This window comes from Hibiscus syriacus, unplaced genomic scaffold, assembly GCF_006381635.1.
Source record: "Hibiscus syriacus cultivar Baekdansim isolate YM2019G1 unplaced genomic scaffold, ASM638163v2 tig00110209_pilon, whole genome shotgun sequence".
NCBI lineage: Eukaryota > Viridiplantae > Streptophyta > Magnoliopsida > Malvales > Malvaceae > Hibiscus > Hibiscus syriacus.
The window spans coordinates 1075265-1101120 of record NW_024062628.1 but is presented as its reverse complement, the minus strand read 5'-3'; the positions used below and the strand labels follow the sequence as shown (position 1 = coordinate 1101120).

At 33.4% G+C, this 25856-nt stretch overlaps 1 pseudogene; it reads right to left on the bottom strand.

Annotated features, from left to right (window-relative positions):
- Positions 1–272: 272 nt before the first annotated feature.
- Positions 273–2690, bottom strand: LOC120113480 (annotated as a pseudogene).
- Between the last annotated feature and the right edge of the window lie 23166 nt (positions 2691–25856).

The window sequence follows — 25856 nt, the reverse complement described above, 5'->3', positions numbered from 1 at the left end:
ATCTCTTTCATAAACTTACAAACATAATATCCACACTTGGTACCTCCCGACTGACGGGGACACTACAAACAGTTTACAATAAACGATTAGTCAAAATAAAAGCTGCAATTCAAACAAGGAATGATCGATCGAAATCCTCACCAAAACATTGATCCAATTGAGGCTAACCCTTTTGTTAGATCCACTTTGAGCAGTGTACAATATCATTGCCCTATAAAAATTGATGAAATATATCAAAGAATATACTATAATGTTTCGATAATTTATGTTACTTACACATCAATAATCTGCTTCAACTGCTGATTGGCATTGGTGGGCCCCAAGGAATCAAGGTAATAACAACTTGTTGCTTTAATATCTATCACCGCCAACACCCAATGTCTTCTATAAAAACCAAAAACCAAATTAAGTTACTAAAATATATTGATAATCAAATGAAAAAACAAATGAAAAAACAAACCCATGATTATATGGCACTAGGACGATGTTATTGTCCTTTCTTAGAGACAATCGATCTGTAATGCTTCGAATATTTGAATAATAACATATTTAAAATCATATTGGAATAACCCTTTGTTTTTTGTGCTAAAATCATATTTAAATAACAACAATCCAATATTTGAATAATAACATGAAGATATACACACACGATTCTCTCCATTTTCTTTCCAGAAAGACATGCTTCTAATATCAGACTCGATTTTCTACATATAGAATGAAAAGAAAATTTAAGTATGAAAAACTCTTTTTACTCACATTGTCAATTCAAAGTAGGGCCTCAATGCCTTCTCCATGCCTTTCTGCATAAAAACAATCCTCTCGGGGATTTCTCCTAGTAGTAATCGAACAATAATGGCCCATTTGTTACATTGAACCCGGAAACCAAGTGCTGTGACATGGGCTTTCCTAGAAGCTTGGAGGAGACACTCTTTGGCATCTGCGTACTCCAATTGGATTGTCCTAATCTTTCCCAAGTAAAAGAGGTACTGGCAAAACTACAGAGGATAACCTTTCTAATATGATAAAAAGCTAACTGTAAGTTTCTAAAGCTACAACCATAAAGGTAACCATGCCAAACCTCCAGGAAACCATTTAATAACCATAAAAATACAACTCAATTGGATGAAATGAAGTGAGCGTTATTCTCAGCCCATGGGTTACTTTATTATTTACTGTTCAAAGATAAAAAGTTAACTAAGATTATGACTTGCCTGTTGGTTTGAATGAGCTTCAAATCTGGGTTCCTTTGATCTCAGTTTCTCAGCTTGGTCATATAAATTATAATGAAGGAAATTGCGAAGTAGCAGGTTAAGAAGCGTTTCATACATGATAAAAACAGTTATATATAACACCCTAACACATCAAAGATATAATTGCTCAAATATTTGAAAATTTACCATATCCAGCTCGTCATGGCGCAATGTTGCAATCTAGTGCAGGGCTAGAAGATTATTGTCAATTAAAGATATGCTAATTAGACCTAGAATATCACATAGTACTTTTGATCATGTATTCTAGAAACATACATACTGAGATTTCCATAAAATAAAACACGCATCAGAATATATACTAAAGACAACATACGATAAGTCAAATTTGAATAAGGTATAGCTTACCTCCTAATTTCAGCAAGGGTACCCGTGAGTTCATAGCAAAGAGAATAATAAAAGCACAACCTCGCAGCTAGGATATCGAGGGTTCTCCTATTCAGATTCTTCAGCCAAGCAATGTTTGCATATGAGCATGCCTTCGCCTGAAACGAGATAACATTATGTACAAAGAAATAGGAAACATCCTGATGAAGTCATTTGCTAATGTACCTCATCGTATTTTTGTTGATCAATCAGAAATATCAAGAAAAGCAAGTAGCAGTAGATTTCTAGCTCTAGCAGGGAAAGCTTAGTAGGAGGCTGAGCAACTGAGGTTGCAGTATCAACTTCCATCTCATGCTCATTTTCCTTAAACAAATTCAACAATTGGAATATTAAAAGAACAATCAACGCAAGACTAAATACGTTAAGATCATTTTACTGTCTTTGTACACAAAAATATTTCTAAGGTGAACATGAAGGTAGACGAGAGGAACTTGACTAGCAACCATTTCCTACTAAACTGGTGAAGGTGACGAGCTAGTCAAGTCTGATTTTCAATTCTTCTAATTAACCAATACATCTAGTCTAGCATAAGAGAAAACTAAAAACAAAAAGAAATTATTCCACATGATAGCTGAATATTGCAATGCCCCATCAAAAGTCTACCTTAGGAAGGTATGAAGAAAGACGAGTAAGGGCCTCGGATCCAAGGCTAAGGGTGAAAGTGAGGAATGAGGACAACATAGACGGCTTCAACTTCCTTCTTAAAGCCATAGTAAGTCTTATAGCCCGCAAAATACGACGAGCTTCACAGTCATATGCATCGATCTCTATCAGAGACGCAATTTCCTTCAAATCTAACATAAACCAAGATGAATTTATTCAAATTCGAGAAATCCCACAAGTTCCTAGTTCAGAAACATTAGAAAATAGCAAATCAAAGTTCTACCACCAGACATAAAAAATATACGTGCGAGAGGAGGAATGGGTGTTATAGATGCATAGATGGAGTGAGCTTACGGTGCAAAGTGGATGGAGAAGATGAAGTAACGAAATTGTAAGGAGTTGTTGTTCTTTCATCTCCACATCTTGAGTCATTTTTAAGAACCTGAAACAATTTCAAGTAGAAATGAAACGTAAAAAATAATGGGAAAAAGGTGAAATTTCGATTATGGAGATGCTTCCAAGTCAAAGGCAAAAGGGAGAAAATTTTGACCTTTGATTCATGAAACGAAGTGCTGGATTTGTAGGAAACAAGAGCCGAGCTTGCAGAGGTCTAGGGTTTTCTTTGAACTTTTTCGTTGAATCAACAATAGGTCTAGGGATAGAGGAATCAAAGAAAGCGAAAATAATCAAACTTTATATTAAACCAGTGGATCGACCGAGAGGCCTTGTGAGAGTGCAGATTTTGCTGTGCTAATCGAAATGCAAAGAGAAAAAGGGGGAAGCATGTGTGCGTGAACTGATGCAAAGAGAAAAAGGGAAACATGGGTTTAGTGTGAACTGATTATTGAGGAGGACTAGAAGCGGGAAAGGATGAAAATAATAGGGGATATTAAAAGACGACTTTTAGAGATGACACACAATGAAAAATATACTCTGTGTGTTTGCTAAAATTTTGGATTATGACTATTAAATATGACACACATTATTGTAAGTCATAAATCGTTCAGATTTTAAGAAACATGACATTTTTTTTATGATACATTTTTTGCAAGTCATAAATTAGCGTATGTCATTAAAGGTATATTTTCTTGTAGTGTTCATTTAGTTCACTCCACCTGCAAAAGGAGCCTTAGCCTCTCCTCTCAAAACTTGATCAACTTCTTCAGGATCCAGCTTTGATACGACTTACATCCAGCAGACCAGTAATCCTGGTCCTTCAAAGCATAGTCCTTGATCCAAACCACCCACAAAGAACCCTCACATGCAAGGATGTTCTGAGAAGACCAAAAAATCCGTCAGTCAACTTATAGTCTTCCTTTCCCGGGATGTCTCAGGTACGGTAATTTTACGACTAAGAAAATGTGTTATCGGAAACATTGTTTTTTTTTAATATTTTCGGTAAAGCGCTACCTAAAACATTTTTTTTCTACCGAAAATGTTAATATTAGACGTTACTTAAAATATTTAACATTTTCGGTAAAGTGCTACATAAAACATTATTTTTTTTTACCAGAAATGTTAATATTAGATTCTACCGGAAATTAATTAGCGAAAATGACATTTTCGATGAAAAATAATGTTTTATATAGTGTTTCACTAAAAATGTTCAAAAATAATAATATTTTCGATAGAGTGGCCGTATATTAAAGCTACCCTCCTTTCCCCCGTCTGTTCGCAGCCTGAAAATCCCATTTGCTTTGCCATAGTCCATGTAGCAATAGCTTCTTTTAAAATAACTCTAGTTTATATTAGTATAGCATGTTAATTGTATTTATGAATCTGGAGTGAGTGTATGTGTCATTATATTATCAAATTATGATAATGATAGCTACACGTTACCTTCGGCGGGGGGAAAGAAGATATAATTAGGTAGTTGAACATTTCCTTTCAGGCAACCATTTTTGAAAATTCAGTGATGCAGACCAATAGCTTTATTAATTAATGTAAGCCTAGTTATTCACGATAATAATATATACTTTTTATGTGTATTCAAATAAGATGTTTGAATTAAACCATTATTTGAAAATTTTATAATCAACCCTTAAAATTTTATTTGATTATGAGTATTTAAATACTAATTCAATTAATATAATATTTGCTTTAATATAGTAGTGACTATACTAAGATAATATGTTTTTAAAGTACACAAATGGTCCCTCAATTACAGGATATTATTTTATTGAGTCTTCGATTACTTGAAAGTTACAAAATGATCCCTTAACTATAAGACGTCGATTTGTTGATTACCATAACTATTGAAAGTTCCAAAATAATCATCTATTTATTCATACGTTCCAAACTTATAATGTTTTGTTAGAAAAATTTGTTGCCATCTGAGCTAAACATTAACTTGCTCGTCTAGATACGATAAAATATGATCTAGAACTATTTGAGTTGTATTTTGTGGATCGAGTCTCTGTTTATATTATGTTGTTGAATCAATGCTTGAAAGCAGCGACGATGCCAGTAAGCATCATTAAAATATAAGTTTACAATATTTCAATCAATAAGTTAACGTACAAGCCTGTACAGGTCTAACCTAGGTTAGGCGAACATCAGTTTTTTTTTTATAAAAAAAAAAGACGAGTTTAGAACATGTGAATAGCTGAGTGATCATTTTGTAACTTTTAATAGTTGAAAAACTCAACAAAAACAACATCCTATAATTCAAAGATCATTTTCATACTTTATCCTTAACTTATCGTATATTCTTAAATTATTTTAAGAAACCGATGATCATTATTTTAATGTAATTAAAAAATTAAATAAGTATTATATTTTTATATAAGAAAGAAGGCAGTATTTTAATAATTGTTATATATATGTCGCAACGGTCTTTCAGTTGGGCCCCGGAATTGGGCTTCGACTTAGAAAAATGTGGATTGGAGTCGCCACCGATCATTTATTTAAAAATAAATGGGTTGATCGGATACCCTATTTCTTACCTGATCTGCGTCTTACCAGAAATATGTCGGGCTCGGGAGTCGGTTACGGTCAAGGAAGGATTAGCACCCTTGAACCGCCCTTTCGGTACTACGTAATTTCCAGTTGTCTTAATTAAGAAAAATAACAAGTTAAATTAAAAGGTAAAGTTTCGATCCTAATTACTTACCCTTGATTGATTTGAAAATATCCTTTAAAAAAATCGAGAAATGTATTAGATAAACAAGGTAAAGAAAACAAATAAGATACAAGGGAAAATAAAATAAATAAAATAAATAAGTAAGATAAGAAAAAAAATAGTAAAGTAATAATTATATATAGTAATATTTGAAAAAAGGAAAAAAAATATAAATAAATATATATATATATATCAAAGTATTAATAAAATAAATAAGCTATATATATACACCAAATACTTAAAAATAGAAAAGTTACCCTCCCAATTCACCAAAAGTGGGGGGCTTTAGTAAGAAATAAGACAAAAAAATGGGCCCTCTAGGTTAGTAGTATATAATATAATGTTTAATAATAATAATGATAAAGACACAAAGTTTTTTTTAAAAAAAATAATAATATAATAATAATGAAAAAAAACGAAAATAATAAAAAATAATATAAATATATAAAGTTATAAGATATATTACATAAATAAAGAAATAATCAAATAAAAATAATTAAGAATATATATATATTTAATAATAGGTATATAAATAAACTATTAAAAGTATAAAAAATATATACGACTAGATAAAGATAATTACAATATATATATAGTAATATTAGACTTATAAGTAAAATATTAAAGAAATATATATATATATAATAATAAAATATAGTAAAAAAATAAATGAAAATAATTTAATATATATATATATACATATAATAATAATAACATGAATAATAAAAATAAATGAATAAAATATCTATATAATAAATAAAGGGACAAATATAGATTTTTAAAAAAGTTCTTCCCCTTCTTTAACCGAAAATCAAACCGGTTTTTAAAAATAAGCCTCGGGGTAGATCTAGGTTCGAAACTTCGAAACCCCACCCATTTTGGTCATCGGCGCAACCCACGTTTTGGGTTATTCGAACCAAATCTCAAGAAAAATAACGTGCACATGCAAAAGAAAGAAAAAAGAAAATGCTACCTTTTATTTCCTTTTCGAATCCTTTACAATAGTTTTGCCTTTGTATCTTCTCGTGCTTTCCTCTATGTTTTGTGTGTAAATCGTGTGTTACAATGGTGAGTTACAATGGCTATTTATAGTGCTTGTGGATCATATCTTTAGAAATTTAAATCTTAGTAGAACTCTATCCTATTTTTAGGAGTTTGAATCCTAGCAAAAGTTTATCCTATTTTTAGGAGTTTGAATCCTAGTAGGACGAAAATGTGTGTTGACAGCTGCCCCTCTTTGCCCATAGTCGTGTAACGGGGATAGGGCAAAGATTAAAAGACACATTTTTCGTTCAGTGGAGTTGAAAATTAACTCTGGTGTTTCAATAACTCCCTGTCGAATTGAGTTACGGATGACTCCTCCATCGTGAAGTCGAGTTCATCTTGAAATGATATGAAATTGAAGCCGTAGTTCGGAATTTGAATCAGCACGTGGCTTCCCGTTACCCTTCGGTCTTCTTCTCGGTTTAAAGACCTTGGATCGGAATCGAACTCAGAAATCTTCATTGACAGATAGCTTTTTCTTGACTTAAGCTATGTTGTTTGAAAATGGTTGTTTGTCACTAAGGCACGGCTAACCCAGGTCATCTTCTCGACTTGAAAACCTCGACTGCAACCGAAAAGTAGTGCGATTGATGTGTCATCGAGCTGAATGGAGTCGAACTCGACAATTTTGAAGGTAGATAATCCTTCTTTGAGTTGGATATCCTTCGTCGTGAAGTTGAAATCCAAGTAAGTAGCATTGTTCCGAGTCCAATATCCTCCGTCGTGAAGTTGAAATTGGCTCTGGAACCGGGAAATTATTTGTTGACAACCAGCCGTCCCTTCGTTGTGAAGTTGAACTTGTGTTGTCTCGAGTCCAATATCCTTCGCTGTGAAGTTGAAATTGACTCTGAATGAAATTTTTTTGACAAGCAGCGGTCCCTTCGTCGTGGAGTTGAACTTGCGTTGTCTGGAGTCCAATATCCTTCGTTGTGAAGTTGAAATTGGCTCTGAGATTGGGAAGTTATTGTTGACAAGCAGCGGTCCCTTCGTCGTGAAGTTGAACTTGCGTTGTCTGGAGTCCAATATCCTTCGTTGTGAAGTTGAAATTGGCTCTGAGATTGGGAAGTTGTTGTTGACAAGCAGCGGTCCTTTCATTGTGAAGTTGAACTTGCGTTGTCTGAAGTCCAATATCCTTCGTTGTGAAGTTGAAATTGGCTCTGAAATTGAGAAGTTGTTGTTGACAAGCAGCGGTCCCTTCGTCGTGAAGTTGAACTTGCGTTGTCTGGAGTCCAATATCCTTCGTTGTGAAGTTGAAATTGGCTCTGAAATTGAGAAGTTGTTTGTTCACAACCAGCCGTCCCTTCGTTGTGAAGTTGAACTTGTGTTGTCTCGTGTGTCACGATATCCTCCGTCGTGGAGTTGAAATCGTGGATGTTTGGCTTTGAGCTAGACATCCTTCGTCGTGAAGTTGAAATCTATTCTCGAGCAAATTGTGTCGTTTCAAGAGAAACTGTCTCAAGGGAGACAAAATTTATTTGAAGGAAAACATATTCAAAGATTTCATTAAATTGTTTTCAAAGTTTATGTTTGGAGAGAAACTGTCTCAAGGGAGACAAAATTCGTTTCAAGGGAAACTATCTCAAGCGAGATAAAATTCATTTCAAGGGAAATGTTTTCAATGTTTATGTTTCAAGAGAAACTGTCTCAAGGGAGACAAAATTTTCTGTTTCGAGGGAAACTATCTCAAGAGAGAAAAAAAAATCATTTCAAGGGAAATGTTTTCAATGTTTATGTTTCAAGAGAAACTGTCTCAAGGGAGACAAAATTTTCTGTTTCGAGGGAAACTATCTCAGGAGAGAAAAAATTAATTTCAAGGGAAATGTTTTCAAGAGAAATTGTCTCAAGGGAGACGAAATTTTCTGTTTCGAGGGAAACTATCTCAAGCAAGATAAAATCTTCTTAAAAAAAACAGCCTTGAGTGAAATGAAATGCCTTTTTTCGAGTGAAAACGGTCTCAAGCGAGACAAATCTTGTTTTAAGAAAAACAATCTTGAGTGAAATAAATCTTCTTTCGAGAAAAACAGTCTCAAGTGAGACAAAGTATGTTTTAAGAAAAAAAATTTGAGTGAGATAATCATCTGCATTAAATGAGACTGTCTTAAGTGAGACAAAGTTTATATTGGAAATGTTGAATCTGGAGATGAATGTCGATCTTTCAATCTGTCAAGTTGGCTTTTAATCTCATCTTCTCCTGAAAGATCTGTAAAATGTATATGGATGTAACTATCCTGATGATGTATGCTTGATGTATGCCCAAATGAAATTTATTTGCTGTTGAATTTACCCTCAAGGGAGGAAAAATCAAGGTTTTTATTGCTCATGATGATGAATTCAAAGATGCAAATTTCATGCGTCATGTATGTACGTGTTGATGTATATGTTGAGATGTGAGGGGAATGGATGCGTGTGCAGTCTTCATTCTGACTTAATTTGTCTTCATTTCCACCAGGGTGTACTCTTGCAGACCTCAAGACAAATTTTCCTTCCCTTATTAAATTTTGCCCCAAAGATGGTTTCCTTTGCCTCTGTTTCGATCTTGAGCTTCGGAGCGATATTTGTTGAATTCCAAGATATGCTTCCAGAGAACTTATGTTGTTTGAAAATGCTTTTCTTCTTTCGAATTTTCAAAATTTTGAAAAATATCAAAAAGAACTTTTGAAAAAGTTACCTCTTTCTAGGTTTCACAATTGAAGCAAATCATAAAACATGAGTTCATTGGATATCAAAAGAATCAAACACTCTTTTAATCTTTGATAGCTACAAATCTTTGACAAATATCAAGATCGAAAAGTTGGTCTAGAGGTGGGTTTGTTTTATCGATTTGGTTATCGTGAAGATCATGGCATGCCCCTCTTTCTTGATTTGGTATTTTGATCAGAGGCGAACAAAATGACACAACTAGCATAATCAATGACTAGACCTTTCAGAACACTTCTGTTACAGTTCTCTGAAATCTTCCATTTGTTCAAGTTTCATAAGCTCTTCTAACAAAGGTAGTGCAGAAATATTGGTCTAAAAAATGAAATTCTTGAGTGCTCGTGTGAATTTGACTATAACAGGTGTTTCTCAACTCCCTTAGTCTATTATTACCGAAAATTTCTTTTTAGATGAATTTGATTTATTTTGCCATTGTCTGGCTAGCCGAATCCATAAAGTCAGGGCGTTCAACAAATTGCTTTAGAGGGACAGCTTATAATCACTTTTATCAGGTTTAACTGAAGGGTTCATCTCATCACACAGTCTTTGACCTGAAAAAAGCAGTGGAGCAAACACCGAATTACCAATTGTCCGAGCAATGTCATGATTTGAATGTAATCTATTCATAAAGACAGGGCTTTCGAGTTTCCTCTATAACCAATTGCCTTAGTGGAATAACTCAGCTTTAGAGGGACAAATCACTGAAGTCATCACAAAGTCTTTGGCCTGACAAAAGCAGTGGAGCAAACACCGAATTGCCAAGTGTCCGAGCAGTGTCATAGTTTGAACATAATCTATTCATAAAGCCAGGGCTTTCGAGTTTCCTCTATAACCAATTGCCTTAGTGGAATAGCTCAGCTTTAGAGGGACAAATCACTGAAGGGTTCATCTCATCACAAAGTCTTTGGCCTGACAAAAGCAGTGGAGCAAACACTGAATTGCCAAGTGTCCGAGCAGTGTCATAGTTTGAACATAATATATTCATAAAGCCAGGGCTTTCGAGTTTCCTCTATAACCAATTGCCTTAGTGGAATAGCTCAGCTTTACGGATTTAATTTATTAAGATTGTCAAGAAGAACCTGTTATAGTCTAAGTGTTTTTGAAAGTCAAGGGATCTCATCTTTAGAGTTTAATTTCCAAACAACTGACCTAAACTAGATTTGCTTACTCGACTATTCCATCTGTGAAGATCATTATCATCCCTGAACATCATAAATAAGGGTATAAACCAATTAGTTTTGCAATCTCATGTGCTAGTTGCCCTATTCTGTTCGCTCTTAATACGTGTCTGAATACCAAACCTTGGATGGACTCTTCATGATAAGAGAAAACTTAGCTCGGTAAGAGAAAAATATGTAGTCTGATGTATCTTTTAAATTAGGACTAAGGGGTCTTTGTTTTGCAGGGTTCAATCTTGTCATTTGTCAAAGATTTACAACCTCAATTATTAAACAGTTTTTAATTGAGGTGATATTCAAGGAATTCAAGATTAAAATTTGCTCATCTCCTAAGAAGGAAGCATTTTATTTAAAATGTTTAAACGTCAAGTGACTTAAAATGTTCACGCATAAGAAGTACGAAAGAAAAACAAGTTCAAACAAGATAATATACTTGATAATGCAATAAAATTCCTAATGGATGCCCCATATGACTCTCGATCAGAATGCCCCATTACATATTGAAAGTGAATGCCCCTGAATCGATCAGATCTTGGACCTTACGTTTCAATGCCCCACAATTCTCAGTGGTGTGCCCTGAGCTCCCAATATGATAGCTGCATACGGCGTTAATATCATGACCTTCAGGATATGGGGCCTCTCTAGGTTTGGATTGAACTAGAGTCACAAGATTTTTCTCAACTAGCGTTGGGAGTAACTCCTCATATGTCATTGGGATTGGACTGATGCAAATCTTTTCTTTCCTTGGTCCTTTCTGAGTTTGTTTAGAAGTACTAGACGATACAACTGCAACAGTTTTTTGGACTTGAGACTGTAACACCTTTGTTGGCGTTGTAGGTACTGACATTGTTGATATCTCCCTCAATTTTTCCTTGTTTTATAGCTAGCTCGATCATCTCACTAGCCATAACTAGATCTGAGAAAGTTCCCGATGTAATTGCCACCAGGTGCCCGAAGTAAGGTGCCTTCAGGGTCTGTAAAAACAGCTTTTTAGTTTCATTTTCATCCAAGGGTGGATGAACTTGGACAGACAAATCCCTCCAACGATGTGCGTATTGTCGGAAACTTTCATTGTGCTTCTTTTCCAAACTCTGTAGCATAACCCGGTCTGGTCTCATATCGTTGATATGTTTATATTGTCCAGGAAGGACTTGGCTAAGTCTTTCCATGTTTTGATATGAGTTCGGCTGAGCTGGTTGTACCAACGGACAGCAGAACCGGACAGGCTCTCCTGAAAACAGTGGATCAGGAGTTGGTCATTCCCTCCATATCCTGTCATCTTCCGACAGAACATAGTGATATGGGAAGATGGGCAGCTGTTTCCATCAAAATTTTCAAACTCAGGAACTTTAAATTTTGGCGGAAGCACCAAATCTGGAACTAGGCTCAGCTCTCTTGCGTCCACTCCATAATAGTCATGATCCCCCTGGACCAACTTCATTCGATCTTCTAGCATCCTGATCTTCTCTTCTATCTTCTTCGCTTTGTCATCTTCATCGAAATTCGGGATACCGTAATCATCTGGACGATTATCAAGATTAGTTGTGGAAGTTTGCACCTTTACAATAGATGGTGCTTTTCTTTTGACAGCAGAAGAGTTCTCTTGTGGTGTTGGTATGATCTCGGGTGAGATAACCACCTGTGGGGTTGGTGATATGATTACCCCTCCGGAGGAACCTCCCTCTACTACACTAGCTTGCTGTAATCCAGATAACTTGGCCACAATTTGATCGACCAATGACTCCTGGTTCTTCTTGATGGACTCCAAGGTGCTTTTACTATTTTGAGCCAACCTGTCTTCCAATTCTTTTTGCAGTCTCGTCATGTTCTCCTCGAGTTTTTCCATTCTAGCCTCCATTTGTCTCTTCTTTGCTCGGGTATTATGCGGATGATGCGTATTTAATGTCTGTAGTGGTAGACTTGATGTTTTCTCTTTCGCTTTCTGAGACATGTTCTGTTTGTTAATACGAATGTAAAAACATGGAAAATATAGAAATAAACATGAGATATAGAATGCAAAATATGCAATGCATGATGTATGCAACTTAGAGGCACTGATCCAGAAAAAGTGTTCATTATTATAAATAATCTTTATTCAGACAAAAATATCTTATCTTGTAAGAGACATAAAAACAATCAAAGGTACACTCGGATTAAATCCTCTAAACCCTGAATAGCTTCTAGTAGATTGACAAGTCTTCTGCCTTCATCCGTTACTGGTTGAATACCTTGTCGAACCACTCCGGCTTCCCTTGCCAGGCCATGAAGATGACGGGCTACCTTCTGTACTTGATCTAGGAAGTCTCGGATGGTTGCGTCTCTGGCCTTCACCCTTTGTTGTGCTTGCTCCCAACGGAAACGTCACTGTAGACCTCTATCAAAGGGCACTATCTGAAGCTCGGCTGCTTGCTTTTTGAATCCATCTATGATATCTTCTAACTCATCTATTTTTTTGCCATCTCTCTCATGCTGTTTCTCCAGATCAGTCATCTGGATTCTCAAGTGTTGGTTTTGATGTTGACTATCTGCTAAGCGTCTCTGAGCAATCTTCATCTTTTCCTTCCAGGCTCTCTCATCAGGCCCCTCAAACTTTCTTTTCAGGCTGTGAGCTTCATCTTTCCAGTACTCGGAGGACATTTTCAACTTGGAGTTATCTTTGACAGTATCTTGATACCCCTTTCTTAAGTCTTCGAGCTCGAAACAAACTCTTTTTTGTTCCTTTTCCAGTTTGTCTGCTTTATCTTTCTGAGAATCGGCATCCAACTTCCACTAATAGCGCTCAGCCTCAAGTTCTTTTATCCTCTGCATTAGTGATGAGTCCAATCAATTATCCATTTCTCGTCTACTCCCGCGACTCTGGCCAGTGTACTCTTGAAAGGCTGACTTTTGGTGTGCTTAACGTAGACTCGCCCTAGTTTGATGTTTTCACAGTGTAGCAGTGTAGTGTATTCTTCGATAGTAGGCACCATGTCCTCCCAGTTAAAAGTGAAACAACTGTATCCCGGGTTCCAGAATTGGACCATGGCTCTAATCAAGGGCTCATCAATCCTAACGTGAAGTAAAAGTACAATGTCACCGTACCATTGGCTGAACTTCTATTTCGGATCATTCTTCCAACTGTCCCAGATATCTTGAAGCTCCTGCACATTGTTCTATTTTAGGCTGATAGATGCGTAGCTAACCAGCTCTGACACATAGCTTTCTTGAAGGTTGTCTCCCTTTTCTTTCTTAGTCTTCTCGGACCATAGTCGTACCTCGGGGTTCTTAGTCTCTTGTATTACAACACCTTTGTCCATTAATGCAGATTATTTATTGTTAACGAACACGTTTTTTTTTATCAACACCTCTTTTGAATGATGCAGATGATGGAAATAAAATAAAAGAGAGGAAAAAAATGAAAAGAGTTAGTAAGGTAAAGATAATAATCAAAGCAATCATGAAAATAAAAGTCCTACCCCCACATGATATCTACCCCACATGCTTATTATTCCTACCCGGACATGATCTCTATCCCGCAAGTTGATTTTGAACAAGTCCTAACCGCATAAATTTATAGTTCACATGTTTTTGAACAGAAAGTAAAGCAAAAAATAATTTCGGCATCCTAGGGTTTAAAACGAGGTTTTGGGGTGGGCCCTAACTCCTTGTAGTCTCCGGGTTTAGGTTCTAAAAAAAGGTACTCGAGTTCTCCTTGTCGGTGCCCCCTTGGGCTTACCAGACCCTTAGTCCTAAACCCATCACAAGCTTCTATGGACTAAGTTAAACTCGAGAGGAAACATTCCCTTATGCCCATACGGAGAATAAATTCACACGAAGGCATAAGGTATATGAATCCCGAATGTTACTTGCTAGGCCCATACGATGAATAAATTCACACGAAGGCGTCGCTTTCACCCCCACTTAAAACGGGTTCAGAGCTCGGGTATAGAGCCTTTAGATGAAAAAAAGAAAACTTTGAAGGCTGAAATCATGAAAAAACGATTAGTCCAACTATTTACTCGAAAATAATCAAAAGTAAGTAAAAAGGATCGAAATATTACCTTAAAATTTAAACTTACCTTTTTCGTTAAAAAGACAATTGGAAATTACCTTAGCCTGACTCACTTACCGTCCCCAGCGAAGTCGCCAAGCTGTCGCAACCGTCTTTCAGTTGGGCCCCGGAATTGGGCTTCGACTTAGAAAATTGTGGATTGAAGTCGCCACCGATCATTTATTTAAAAATAAATGGGTTGATCGGATACCCTATTTCTTACCTGATCTGCGTCTTACCAGAAATATGTCGGGCTCGGGAGTCGGTTACGGTCAAGGAAGGATTAGCACCCTTGAACCGCCCTTTCGGTACTACATAATTTTCAGTTGTCTTAATTAAGAAAAATAACAAGTTAAATTAAAAGGTAAAGTTTCGATCCTAATTACTTACCCTTAATTGATTTGAAAATATCCTTTAAAAAAAATCGAGAAATGTGTTAGATAAACAAGGTAAAGAAAACAAATAAGATACAAGGGGAAAATAAAATAAATAAGTAAGATAAGAAAAAAAAATAGTAAAGTAATAATTATATATAGTAATATTTGAAAAAAGGAAAAAATATAAATATATATATATATATCAAAGTATTAATAAAATAAATAAGCTATATATATACAACAAATACTTAAAAATAGAAAAGCTACCCTCCCAATTCACCGAAAGTAGGGGGCTTTAGTAAGCAATAAGACAAAAAAATAGGCCCTCTAGGTTAGTAGTATATAATATAATGTTTAATAATAATAATGATAAAGACACAAGGTTTTTTTAAAACAAATAATAATATAATAATAATGAAAAAAACGAAAATAATAAAAAATAATATAAATATATAAAGTTATAAGATATTATATAAATAAAGAAATAATCAAATAAAATAATAAGAATATATATTTTTAATAATAAGTATATAAATAAACTATTAAAAGTATAAAAAATATATACGACTAGATAAAGATAATTACAATATATATAGTAATATTAGACTTATAAGTAAATATTAAAGAAATATATATATATATATATATATATATATATAATAATAATAAAATATAGTAAAAAATAAATAAAAATAATTAAATATATATATATATATATATACATATAATAATAATAACATGAATAATAAAAATAAATGAATAAAATATCCATATAATAAATAAATGGACTAATATAGATTTTTAAAAAGCTCTTCCCCTTCTTTAATCGAAAATCAAACCGGTTTTTAAAAATAAGCCTCGGGGTAGATCTAGGTTCGAAACTTCGAAACCCCACCCATTTTGGTCATCGGCGCAACCCACATTTTGTGTTATTCGAACCAAATCTCAAGAAAAATAACGTGCACATGCAAAAGAAAGAAAAAAAGAAAATGCTACCTTTTATTTCCTTTTCGAATCCTTTACAATAGTTTTGTCTTTGTATCTTCCCGTGTTTTCCTTTATGTTTTGTGTGTAAATCGTGTGATACAATGATGAGTTATAATGACTATTTATAGTGCTTGTGGATCCTATCTTTAGTAATTTAAATCTTAGTAGAACTCTATCCTATTTTTAGGAGTTTGAATCCTAGCAAAAATTTTATCCTATTTTTAAGAGTTTGAATTGTAGTAGGACGAAAATGTGTGTTACAATATAATTATACAGACAATGATCACCTTAGCAGTATTTCTGAAAATAATATTGAGGAGCCGAAATTAAAGTGAATAAAAAGCAGCCAGAAAAAGTTTGTTTCCATTGGTTCTGCGTGGCACTGGGGGATGTCTCAGGAAAGGCGGGTTAATATACGGTTAATATACAGCATTACCGGATACATTAAAATGTATTTAATAAATTCGGTTTAGCGGTACCTATTATGTTGACAACTAATAATGTTTTAGGTAGAAAATATGAAAAACTATTAAAAAATTTGGTAACCGGTAAACTTTGGTTATCGGTAAGTATCTATCCTTTTTATAAAAGTGTCCATACGTTTAACATATCAAGTAAATTTTACCGGTTTTGTCATAATGAATCTGGTTTTGTCATATTTTTACTTGTTATATTGTAAATTATCTATCCTTTTTATAAAAGTGTCCATACTTATTTCACTGTGAAAATATATTTATTATTATCTTTAGTTAATATTGTTAAATTTAAAATCTAAATAATATTTTATAAAATATCAAAACAATCAAATAATTTTTTGTGTAAATGAAATTATTAAATTAATATTGTAGGTGGAAAACATGAAACACTATTAAAAAATTTGAAACATAAATTACATAACTTTCAAAAAAGTATATATCATTTTTATAAAAGTGTCCATACTTATTTCACTGTTGAAAACATATTTATTATTATATTTGGTTAATATTGTTAAATTTAAATGCTAAATAATATTTTATAAAATATCAAAACAATCAAATAAAATTTTGTGTAAATTAAATTATTAAATTAATATTGTAGGTGGAAAACATGAAACACTATTAAATAAATTGAAACATAAATTACATAACTTTAAAAGCAGTTTTAAATCCTAAAAAGTGTCGATACTTTTAAAAAATATATCGATCCAAAACGATATACCAGGTAAAAATATGATAAAACCGGTAACAAAATGATAAAACCGGTAAATTTAAAAGTGTCGATACGTTATATAAGGATCGACACTTTGTGAATTTAAAAGAGAAGCAGTTATAGCGCCTATAATGTGTCGATACTTTAAAAAAAATATCGATCCACAACGATATAACAGGTAAAAATATGATAAAACCGGTATCAAAATGATAAAAACGGTAAAATGATACCGGATATATTAAAAGTGTCGATACTTTCGTAAGTACGTGTAATAAATTATCGACACTTTCAAAGAAATAGGTAATTATCCTTTCGAAAGTATCGACACCTGACATAAAAGTATCGACACTTTTGTATTTGTATCGATTAAATATAAATAACATATCCGATGAAAATATAAGCTAAATATCCTCTGAAAATAGATAGAACGGACGAGTTTTTGAAATCGAAGAGTAATTGTTGCTGCATTTCAGAAGGCGTTTCTAAAGCGAAGTTTGTTTGTTTGTTGCTGCAGTCGAATCGAAAAGTATGTTGTCGAAACCCTAATTTTTTATTATTACAGTAATCGCGATAGGGTTTTTTATGTGTTGTTTGGGGTTTTGGAGTAAGGAAGCATTTGGGACCGATTGCAGGTAGAAATAGATATTCAAGGAAAAATATAAATGTCGATACTTTTATTAAATATTATAGGTAGAAAATGATATTATAGGTTGTATAAATGTGCCGACACATTTTGGTGTGGCCATTCAAATTCTTTTGAAGAAAACCGTTTTACCACAAGAGTAGTTATCTATATTTGTATATTGAAAAGTGTATGTAACAAAATAATTTGATTTGCGTAAACTGATATATGAAGGAAAAATGGAGTCAATGGGTTGGAAAATTGTTGGTGGAGCAGATGACTTTGAAATTGAGGCCGAGACTCAAAAGCAACCAAAGGGTGGATATATGTACTTCTAGTAAGTATCAATGTCTTTTTGTTATTATTGTTGAAATGGTAATTGGATTAAAGTATCGATAAACTTTAAATTGATTACAAATTTTAAATGTTAACAGTATGACCGAATGCAAAAGGATGAAGGGAGATGGCACACAGAGCGGTTCGGTATGTAAAATGAAATTGACATTGAGTAGTATTAGTATTTAGTGTTAATGTATTGATTAAGAAACGTTTATGTTTAATATTAGGTGAAAAAAGATGTGAGGTCCAAATGGAATTCAATGAGTGATGCTGAAAAGGAAACATCACACAGTCAAGGAATGATAGTAAAGAATACAAAGAACGGAGGAAAGCACATGAAAATAAGGTATTCATTAAACTTGTAAATACGTTGATACAAAATATATAAGAACTATAACATTATATATTGTTAAAAAATGTAGGAAGTGTCGACAAGATGCAGCATTAAAAGGGTGAATTTATTAATTAAACACCTTAAGGAGAAGGGTCAGTTGAATGTGCTGGGAGAAATAGGTTTTGGATCGTTGATCGGAGTAAGGGATCGACCTATTCGGAGGGAATTGTGTCGATCCTTGATGGCACAATTTGACGTCAGTCAATGTATGGCTAAGTATGGTGATTATTCATTCCCTCTAGGGGTATCGACTGCTGCAGCCGTATTGGGGGTACAAAACAAAGGCAAAAGTGTTATAGAAGTCTGTAGGAGTAAGAACTGGAAAGCACTTGCCTCCAAATATGGTTTGAATCATAAGGTGACATATACTGAAGTTGAAGAGGATATCAAAAGTGGATCTTACTTGGGGGATGAGCTGAAGGCCCGAGTTCTATTGTACCTTGTCGGTATATTTCTTTGTCCAACGGGTGATACGTCAACGAACAAGGAATATATGAAGCTCATTTGCGATGAAGGCTTGAAGGGTGAATTCAATTGGGCTGAATATATCCATTCGAGATTGATTGAATCAATTATCACCTTTAAAAAGGGCAGCCAGAGATACCTCAAAGGGTGCATAGCAATCTTAGAGGTAAATGAGTTGAATCACTTTTTTGTGTTTTTATAAAAATTCTAATTTTATTATAAATGCAGGTTGCACTGTTCGATTTTTGGTCGGGCTGTGAGGCAGTGCCGGCTTATGAAAGAACCGGAGTGGCACGCATCCGTGCATGGGGGAAGGAAGAGGTGGTTAGAGTGATGGTGAAGTTGAAGTTGGATAGAGGGAAGAAGCAAGAAATGGTAATAAATGTAATTAAATAATATTAAGAATATAATCAATGTCTTAATATTGTAATTTAATTTTTTGAAGGTTATTGGCAAGGATGTAGAGGAGGCAGTGGAGGCAGAGGAGAAGAAAGGAGGGATGGTTGTATTGGGGGATGAAGGTGAGTGGGACGACGGTGAAGCAAAACAGAGTAACTTCGACATTTTGATGTCTGAATTGGCTGATATCAAAAAAATCCAATTTGAAATCATGCAAAGACAATCAAGAGTCGAAGAGAAACTTGATCAAGTCGTAGAGAAACTCGAGAGGCATAAGGGGGTAGTGGAAGGAAAAATAGATGGAGTGGTGAAAGAAGTAGAGGTGTTGAGGGGTGAAGTGGTGAAAGAAGTTTCGGTGTTAAGGGGTGATATTAAGATGGTGACGGGAGAAAAATTTGAGGGAGTGGTGAAGGAGGTTGTTGATTTGAGGAGTGAACTTACGGGGGTGAAGGGGGTGGTTGATAAATACTCGGATGAAGGAGCTCAATTGAAGGGTGAAATAAAAGATATGAAGAGCTATGTAGAAAAAAAGTACGATGAACTGAAAAAATATGAAGAAGAAAAGAGGGAGGAGGAAGAAGAAGAGATGGAAGAAATGAGGAGGAAGGAAGTCGATGTCATTTATACCGGAGAGTGTTATAGCAGCAGTTTTGGATTCGGAATGTCCTGCACCCCAGAAGAAGAAGCAGAAGGTAAGTTTAATAAAAGAATACTTAATTTGATTTTTATTATGTTGTTGTGACAAAAATTTGTATGCAAAATTGTAGGTTGAAAAAGCGGACATTCCAACCGGAATTGATGACATCGAAGCTGCAATTTGTGATTATTTATGGAATAGCGAGTTAGAATCGGGGTAAGTGAATATCAATTGTTTTGTGAGTGATATTTAAATATTTCATGACAAGATATTAATCCTAATGATTCATACAGATATTCTGTAATATCAATGGGAAATCAATTCGCTACTGTATACGACGTTGCAACGTTGAAGCTACGGAATGGGTTGGCGGTGTGGTAAGTAGAAAGTAGAAAATAAATAAAACTTATTGAATATGTTCTGATTGTGTAATTAATTTTGTTAGGTTATCGATTTGCTCGCCTGGACCATATGCTACGATTCTCAAAAGTCACACGGAGGATTGGCTACCTTCCATACCTCTTAGTGGTGAGTTAAATTAAAAATATTGAAAAGTAGTGTTATAGACGGTAAATTAATATGTTTGTTGCGTAATTACAGCAACAGGCGTTGGAAGGCAACAACAAAGAAAGTGTTGAGGGTATTTCTACCTTCTGGGGTGTCATATTGGATAACTATGTGAAATTCACCGACTGTGAGAAGGTAAGACACCATACCAATTGCAAATGATGTTTTCGGATATAGAATGTTGAATTTTGTCAAATTGGGTGTGAAATTTGTTGCAGATAATGATCACAATAAACTACCATAATTCACATTGGTATCTGTTGGTGTTGGATATGGTAGATCATGTTGTAACAATATATGATAGTATGTTTACAACTGAAGCAGCTAAACAGAGAGTGAAGGATGCTAAGAGATTGGTATGTATGTATGTATGAAAGGACATTATGTAAATTATAATGCATAATTTTTTGGTGCATAACTTCTTCTATTTTAATGCAGATTAAAATATTAGATTCTTATAATAAGAAACGCATTTGGGTTGAGTCATGTGGATCTCTAGGAAAGTATCCCTTGAAAAATTTCAAATTTGTGGAGCATAAGAAGAATAAGCAATTGAATGGGTATGAGATGTTATCACAAATAGAAAGCTTAATTTATGCAGTATTCATCATATTGACATGTGTGGTTTTCAAATTTTGTAACAGATATGATTGCGGCATGTATGTGATGATGTGGATGGAATCGATCGGTTCTACAGGGGCAACTGGTGATTTTGTAAGTGGATAGAAAAAATTGTTTGTGGTAAAATTGTTAAAAGTCGTAGATTGAATGCTGTAGTTGACAATACTTAACGTTCTGACAATTTGAATATAGGTTGTTGGAGACTGGGATCGATCGCGAGTATTAAACGATCTCGTAAGCCACAATCAAAATGAACGAAGACAGGAGATAACAAAAGCTGCAATATTACATATGAATAACAAAAGGATGCAATGATGTAAATGTCGAGTTAATTTTGTATAAGATTTATAATTTTGTATACGATTTATATTTTTATGTGAATATAATTATGAATGAGATGAGAAAAGTTAGCAGTATGTTGTTGTACATGTTTCTTATACACATTAAGGGTCATGTCGATACTAATAGTTTGTGTCGATATTTTTTTTCCAGAATGAATTAAAAACAAGGTGCACCCATAAAGTGTCGATCCATATATAAAAAGTGTCGATCCCAAAATCATCGAACCCAAAAGTATAATGTAATATGTAATTTTTAATCTAACCGGTACAATTATACCGGTTTTATGAGAGAATAAGTCTAAATAATGTGTCGACACTAATATAGTTTGTGTCGATATTTTTTTCCAGAATGAATTAAAAACAAGGTGCATCAATAAAGTGTCGATCCATATATAAAAAGTGTCGATCCCAAAATCATCGAACCCAAAAGTATAATGTAATCTGTAATTTTTCAATCTAACCGGTACAATTATACCGGTTTTATGAGAGAATAAGTCTAATAATGTGTCGACACTAATATAGTTTGTGTCGATATTTTTTTTCCAGAATGAATTAAAAACAAGGTGCACCCATAAAGTGTCGATCCATATATAAAAACGTGTCGATCCCAAAATCATCGAACCCAAAAGTATAATGTAATCTGTAATTTTTCAATCTAACCGGTACAATTATACCGGTTTTATGAGAGAATAAGTCTAAATAATGTGTCGACACTAATATAGTTTGTGTCGATATTTTTTTTCCAGAATGAATTAAAAACAAGGTGCGTTAAATAGTTCATTACTTGTGACGTGCCAACACCGACCTCTTTCAATGTTGTTGCCTCATCGATATCAGCCTTACTTACAGCTCGATTAGAACGCATAAATGGTGTCATAGCAGATGTGCACAATGCATGATTATGTTTCTGATCAGACTTACTTATAACCCACTGATCGTTTGTATTTGTTGCTGTAACTACGACTCTAGCCTTACATCCTGTTCTTGTGACTGGCGTATGAGCACGTTGACGATCAACAGTATTGACTTTTGATACTCGAAACCCTTCTTTGGAACAACAAAATTCTTGTGTCTTCACATTCCCTTCCACGTCAAGCCGTGTTGTTCCCTTACGTGCACTAAACCCATGTTCCCGTGCGAATCCCTTGTAAAAGTGCCAAGCTTGATCACGTGAACAGAAGAGCTGACCAACCAATCTGTCAGATTCATCAACATTATGTACTTCATGGCATTCCTCGGTTGGCTTAACATTGTCTACATCAGTATTATCCATGGCAAAAATTTTGTTGTGCAAGTTCAGTGCTCCAGGAGTTGATGGATATGTAAACGAAGGTTCATTTGAACATGTTTCTGTAGTTAAAGGGTGGGTACAACATTAAATTCGCAGTACATATTTAGGTATGTACAATAACTACAAGTATATTATCATTTTAAATTCGCAGTACACTGTTAAAAAAATTGAAACATAAATTACATAAGTTTTAAAAAAAGTATCGATCCTTTTTATAAAAAGTATGGACACTTTCAATAAAATAGGTAAACATATGATGTAATAGGTAGCCCTTATATAATGTAATAGGTATCGTTTATATAATGTAATAGGTAGTGGTTATATTGTAAAGTGTCTATCCTTTTTATAAAAGTGTCCATACTTTTTCACTGTGGAAAACATTAATTTAAGGTTATCTTTTGAGTGAGTTTTAAGATATTAATTTAGTAATTATAGGCGTCTAATGATTTATTTTTTACGTTACGGTATATTATTATTAAATTAAAAATTCTAAATAATATTTTATAAAATATAAAAACAATCAAATAATTTTTTGTGCAAATGAAATTATTAAATCAATATTGTAGGTGGAAAACATGAAACACTGTTAAAAAAATTGAAACATAAATTACATAAGTTTTTAAAAAAGTATCGATCCTTTTTATAAAAAGTATGGACACTTTCAATAAAATAGGTAAACATATGATGTAATAGGTAGCCCTTATATAATGTAATAGGTATCGTTATATAATGTAATAGGTAGTGGTTATATTGTAAAGTGTCTATCCTTTTTATAAAAGTGTCCATACTTTTTCACTGTGGAAAACATTAATTTAAGGTTATCTTTTGAGTGAGTTTTAAGATATTAATTTAGTAATTATAGGCGTCTAATGATTTATTTTTTACGTTACGGTATATTATTATTAAATTAAAAATTCTAAATAATATTTTATAAAATATAAAAACAATCAAATAATTTTTTGTGCAAATGAAATTATTAAATCAATATTGTAGGTGGAAAACATGAAACACTGTTAAAAAAATTGAAACATAAATTACATAAGTTTTAAAAAATATCGATCCTTTTTATAAAAGTATGGACACTTTCAATATAATAGGTAAACATATGATGTAATAGGTAGCCCTTATATAATGTAATAGGTATCGTTTATATAATGTAATAGGTATCTCGCATGTAGTACTTTATTCCAACCATGTGACAAGTGTGACAACTCCATCAACTCACAACTCAGCTTTGAACTCAATCAATATTGTCTTTTAGCTTGATGGTTCATAAAGCATGTTACTTGAACAGTATGAATCAATTATGCAATTTTCATGTTCAATTTAACACTGCATTTCAAATTCATTTCATATGTAATTGGAGTTTGAATTTAAATTTCAATTTGAGTTTGAATTTCAATATATATTTCGGCTCCACTATAAATATTAGCCCAAGCCAATATGCATGTTATCATTGATTATTCCTAATTTCCATTGTTTTTTCCAACGTATAAACGCGAGGGAAATCCCGACCATTTTATTTTTTGGTCAACTTTAAAGCGTCAGAAACGTTTCGGGCGTATGATCTGGGTGGTATACAAGAAATGTAACAAATAGCAACTAAAATCATAAGTTGAGTACCACCCAAATCATAAGTCTGAAATACTTCCGATGCTCATCAAAATCCAAAGCTCATATGGTGCCAAGCAAAAGGAAATCAAAATCCAAATCTCATATGATGCCAAGCAATAGGTAGTGGTTATATTGTAAAGTGTCTATCCTTTTTATAAAAGTGTCCATACTTTTTTCACTGGAAAACATTAATTTAAGGTTATCTTTTGAGTGAGTTTTAAGATATTAATTTAGTAATTATAGGCGTCTAATGATTTATTTTTTACGTTACGGTATATATTATTATTAAATTAAAAATTCTAAATAATATTTTATAAAATATCAAAACAATCAAATAATTTTTTGTGCAAATGAAATTATTAAATCAATATTGTAGGTGGAAAACATGAAACACTGTTAAAGTATCGATCCTTTTTATAAAAAGTATGGACACTTTCAATATAATATAATGTAATAGGTAAATTTGCAATGCTATCGGTATAAATATACCGGTTTACTTATAAAATAGGTAAATATAAGCGCTACCTATTACATTATATAAGCGCTACCTAGTATGTTATTGTACTTTATAATATTTCCGGTTAAATAATATAACATAACCGGTCTAAATTTTAACCGGTCACTTGTTTAACCGGTCACGCCGTATATTAGCCGTTTTTTAGGCGCCGCACCGCAGAACGACCCGTGGCACTGACATAGACAATATAACAAACTTTAGTCTATTATCATGATTAATTTGTCACTGTAATGAGCCTCGTGATATTGTTCCCTATTAAATTGTAGGATGGCCAGCCAAATTATGGCTAAACTATTGTAATAATCCCTTTTGTTTCATAAGTTTTTTATTTTCTCCTATCGATTTTTTTTTAAAAAAGTAACATGACAGTCATTTACATTATCGTTTCATAATATTTTGGTCACTTACGTTATCATTTTATAACGTTTTAGTCATTGAGACATTAAATGTAATTAGTTCAATGATGTGATAATTAATAAAAGGGGTTAATTTTTAATTTAAATCCTAAACATTAAATAAAATATCAATTTAACCTCTAAACTTTAGATAAAATATCATTTTAACCCTTGAACCTGATGAAAGTCTCCCACCATCAGACGTCGCTCACCATCATTACAGGTTATTCTCAACAACAGCTAGACCCCAAAATTTCTAGTTGACTACTTTTTGACCTCATGAACATGAATATAATGTTTTTATCATAAAAAAGCATCAAACTCCAAAAATCCCTTTGCCACTAAAGCTAATTCATTATGAGCAAACACCTTTACAAAAAAAGTATGTTACAACCAAAGCATACAAGAAACTAGGTAGTGGGTCAAATTAATATTTTATCTAAAATTCAATGGTCAATTTGGTATTTTATCAAAAGTTCAGGGGATAAATTAAAAATTAAACCTTTTTACTAATATGCCACGTCATTAAACTAACTTCATTTAATGTTCCACTGACCAAAAGAATTATAAATCTATAAGTGACCAAAATATTACTTTTTAAAATTCGATGAACAAAAATAAACACTTATGAAACCAATGTGACCATTGTGGTAATTCACCCTTAAATTATTGAGAAAGTGAGAAGCTGTCGACTCATTTGATTAGGTTTTAGTTTGGTACGCATAAAACGAATGGGGAACAGTGAAATAATCACCAAACCTCTGTTTAAGCTTT